This window comes from Triticum aestivum, chromosome 5D (assembly GCF_018294505.1).
Source record: "Triticum aestivum cultivar Chinese Spring chromosome 5D, IWGSC CS RefSeq v2.1, whole genome shotgun sequence".
In the NCBI taxonomy this organism is placed as follows: Eukaryota; Viridiplantae; Streptophyta; class Magnoliopsida; order Poales; family Poaceae; genus Triticum; species Triticum aestivum.
Genome location: NC_057808.1, coordinates 567,043,299 through 567,047,790, shown reverse-complemented (window position 1 = coordinate 567,047,790; position 4,492 = coordinate 567,043,299).

Below are 4,492 nucleotides of genomic sequence, written 5' to 3'. Positions count from 1 at the left end.
GGACAAGAAATAAACAATAAACACAACAAAGAGCTTACAGGTTCAGGGGTTACCTCTGACTCGGAGCTGTCGCTTAATTGCATCAGCTCCGAAGCAGTTGGCCTACTCCCCTTCTTGCGGGGAGCGGCTTTCTTGGCGGCTTTCTTCGCCTTTCTGGCCTTCTTGGCCGCTTCATGGTCATATTTGACCCGTCAGAACTTGTCGTCAACCTGAAAAATACAATGATGAATTATTAAAACGATTCAGATGAAAGTTATATACAGAAGAAGATAAAATGTTCAGATCAGCGGCTTACCGCTGGGGCTGGGTTGGTCTTGCGGAAGGGGGCTAACCCGGTCCTCCCGCAGTCTTCCAGGCTCTCGTTCAACAGAGCCTTGGTCGTATCTTCTGCAACATCTTCAGGAAGATCGTTGCGGCTGTGTCTCTGAGGGTCATCTTTTTGGCCCGTGTACTCGCACATTAAGCCGGGGCGGCGGCTTAATGGGATCACCCGCCAGGAGATCCAGACCCGGACCAGGTCGATTCCGTTCAGACCATTGCCCAGGAGAGCTTTGATCTTGTTGATGGTGGGGACCAGAGGTTGGCGCTCCGCTTGAGTCAGTTTGTCTGACAGTGGGTGAGTCGGCTCCAGACGCGAAGGGCGAAAGCCGGGCAACGGACTCTCATCAGCCGGCGATGTATCTTGGCAGTAAAACCACGTCAGATTCCAGTCTTTGGGGTGGCTTGGCGGCTCTGCGTACGGGAAAAGGCAGTCCCTCCGCCGCTGAATAGAGATGCCACCTAGCTCCAGACTTGGCCCGTTGGCGCACTCGTTCTGACGGTTTAAATAAAAAAGCTCTCTGAAGAGCAGCAGACTAGGTTCTTCTCCAAGATAAACCTCGCAGAACACTTGGAAGTTGCAGATGTTGCACACTGAGTTGGGGCCTATGTCCTGAGGCCGCAGATCGAAGAAATTCAGAACGTCTCTGAAAAACTTTGAGCCGGGCGGTGCGATGCCCCGGCTCATGTGATCCGCAAAAATAACCACCTCCCCTTCCCTTGGCTGTGGTCTCTCCTCTGATGGGTCGGGGGCACGGTAGGACATGACGTCCTTCTTGGGCAGGTGACCTGACTTTACAAAATCTGCTAGGGTCTCGTCGGTGACATTGGACCTCATCCAGTTGCAAGTAATGGGAGCTTTAGGAGCTTTGGGAGGCATGATGAAAGTCGGCAGCCTATGATAAAAGCAAAACGTCCGGTTTAATTATAAGCCGGAGAAAATCTACAGTTCAATGTTAAGGTGGCGGCTTATGAAGGGGACTAATGATATATACCTAAGTGCACCGGGTTATTTAAGCCGGTAAGGTATTGAGAGTAATTTGATTGTCTACGGCCTTATCACAGATGAGCCAGAAGGTTCTACGGCGCGTGGTTTCTTTAAACCGGAACTGTAAACCGCCGAGATTCAATGATTGCAGTTTTTTACTAAGTGTGGTAAACAGGTTTCACACATCGCAGTAAAAAATTTGGATCAAAATGGTTGGTCCAAAGGAAATTTTCTAGACCTAAAATACAGACGCAAGGGAGTTCTTGAGGAGTTCTTGAGCTCCAATGAGGCTCCTATGCAGTAAAAAGAGATCTGCTTGCATCTAAAATGGGTGCCAAACAGCTACCGCGGCAGGTCTGTGCAGGTCTAAGATCCGGAGGGGCAGTAAAAATAAAAACTACCCGAGCTCGTTGGTGACAGCGAAGAACACGAAGAACACGGACGAACCCTACTGCAGATCTGTTCTACAGGGCAAGCAGGACTTACAAGAGCTGGAGAGTTGCGGAGGTCGTCGGGTTTCTCTGGTCAGATCAGGGTGATGCAGCGGCCTAAGCTGGTGACGACGAGAAGACCCGCGGCGGCGACGGCGGCGGAGCTCGAGCAGCGCGGGACAGTGAGAGGAAGGAGACGACAGAGGAAGGAGAATGAGAAAGGCCCGTCGGGCCGGCCTATTTATAAGGGTAAGCTCATAAGTGGGCGCGAGAATCAAGGAGACCATGGCGTGGTTATCTCCCCACGAAACGCCTCGATTTTCGGGATGACAGTAAAGATAAGATCCGTTGCGGATCTGGCGGAGCAAAAAGCGGACTTAATGGAAGATGACGTCACGGCGGATTACCCAGAGTCCAGAGAATGATGTCACGCCGGGTTATGGCCTTCACACAAATGGTAAGCCGGAGATTTTTTCTGTCGAAAGAATTGAAGATTGACATGAGCCGGCTCAAATCAATCTGGGGCCTAATGTTGAGGATATAGACCTTAGAGTCACCCGCCAGGAGGGGCCGGGTTACTCATATGGTCATTGCCAGAAGCCCGGCGCCAAGCCTGAAGACGGTGGGCCAAAGATGGGCTTAAGACCCAGATATGGCTTAAAGCCCGTAATTGCAATCATTATTATGCTAGAACTTGTGGTGTAAGGCAAGGATAGTTGAGAGTCCGAGCCGGACACTCTTATGAGCCGGCCGGGACTCTGAGAGCTGATGGGCGTCGGCCTCCCTATATAAAGGGACGACCCAGTAGCGGTTTAGGGAGAGGAACAATCTCATCGAGAGCCAGGCATTGCGATTTAGCTCCCTGGTTATCGAAACCCTAATCAATACCACCTCAAACTGGACGTAGGCTTTACCTTCACCGCAAGGGGCCGAACCAGTATAAACCCTCGTATTCCTTGTCCCGCTTAACCCCTTTAAGCTTCCTAGCTGCGATGGCTCCACGACTAAGTCCTAGCTCGAGGACATCTGCCGTGACAATTCCACGACACTTACCCTAACACCTCTTATGTGAAACGAAATGGACTGGCTTCTATGCCACCTTTCTCATATGGAGCTCGCAGAGTGATGAACTCTTTGCCACCCCTTCAGATGTGGGTGGTGAAGAAAAGGAACTAATCTCTTCTGCAGGTTCAGGTCTCCCGACGTTCTCAAACATCTGAAGAATTTGCTGGAGACCTGAAAATTGCCTGATAGGACGCAGGCTAATCATGAAGAAATGAACTTTCATTTCTCACGTCCTCATACTGCTTTATCTGTTCTATTGCTTGATGAAATTGATCTGATGAATAGATGTCATATTCTTCACTGATGAAGTATATGAGTTCGTAAGCTGCACTAATTCATCTGCAGGATGATCAACACAAAGCCACTAAGTGGGTCCTCGATAGTGGATGTACAAATCACATGACTGGTGACAAAACTCTATTGATGGATGCTCCCTTATCACCATCGCATCTGAAGCATATCATCTTCGCTGACAAAGGCAGAAGTCAGGTATTGGGTCTAGGTAAGGTTGCGATCTCAAAGGATCGACACATGGACAAAGTCATGCTTGTCGAGTCCTTAGGATACAACCTTATGTCTGTCTCAATGCTTTGCGATCTTGATATGGTTGTTGTCTTTGGCAAGTATCGTTGTGTTGTGATCATGGAATCTGACAATTCCAAAGTCTTTGAAGGCTTTAGGAGAGGAGACTTGTATATTGTTGATTTCTCTACAGGACCACAACCAGCCGTGTGCCTACTTGCAAAAGCTTCAGAAGGCTGGCTATGGCATCGACGACTTGGTCATGCAGGCATGAGGAATTTGCACATGCTTGCAAAGAAGAAGCACGTCATTGGCATTGAGAATGTCAAATTCCTCAAGGATAACTTATGCGGAGCCTGTGAAGCTGGAAAGATGACAAAGGGCAAGCATCCAGCAAAGACTATCATGACTACTACTCGACCATTTGAATTGCTTCACATGGATCTCTTCGGTCCTAACCATTATTCTGCAGTTTCAAATGATGCATCTCAATATGTCTTTGTTATTGTTGATGATTACTCTCGATACACATGGGTACACATTGTTACTTACAAACATGAAGTGCAGGAAGTCTTCAAACGATTTTCCTCGAGGGCTTCAACCAACTTTGGTGTGAAGATCAAGCACATCAGAAGTGACAATGGAACTGAGTTCAAGAATTCTGGTCTTGATGACTATCTTGATGAACCTGGTATTACTCTTGAGTTATCTGCTCCTTCACTCAACTACAAGGCTGATTTTCATAATCACCTCAGCTACTTTCCCCCGATTGAAGTCCTCAAGCAGACCTATTCCTCAGCTGATGAAAAGGGCAAGGCACCAGCTGTTATTGATGAAGGCATTCGTCCATTGGATGGTTAGTTTCGTAAAGCTGCATCTTATTCCACCAATGATGACTCTGCCACTCATGATTCTGCTGCCCATGCCTCCAAGCCAAATCCTCAAGCCACTGCTCCTCGTGTGATGACTGACCGTGAGCTTTTGCTAAGTCTTTACCAGAAGGTGGATCAAAACCATAAATGGGTTAAGCGTCAGTTTGGTTCAATTCTTCACAACATGACTGCTACACATAATGCAGCGAAGAAAAAACCATTACTACCTCCATGAAGTCTTCGGTCGCACCTGGGCTATTCTGTCACATGTATATGGTGAAGAAGATCTGAAGAAC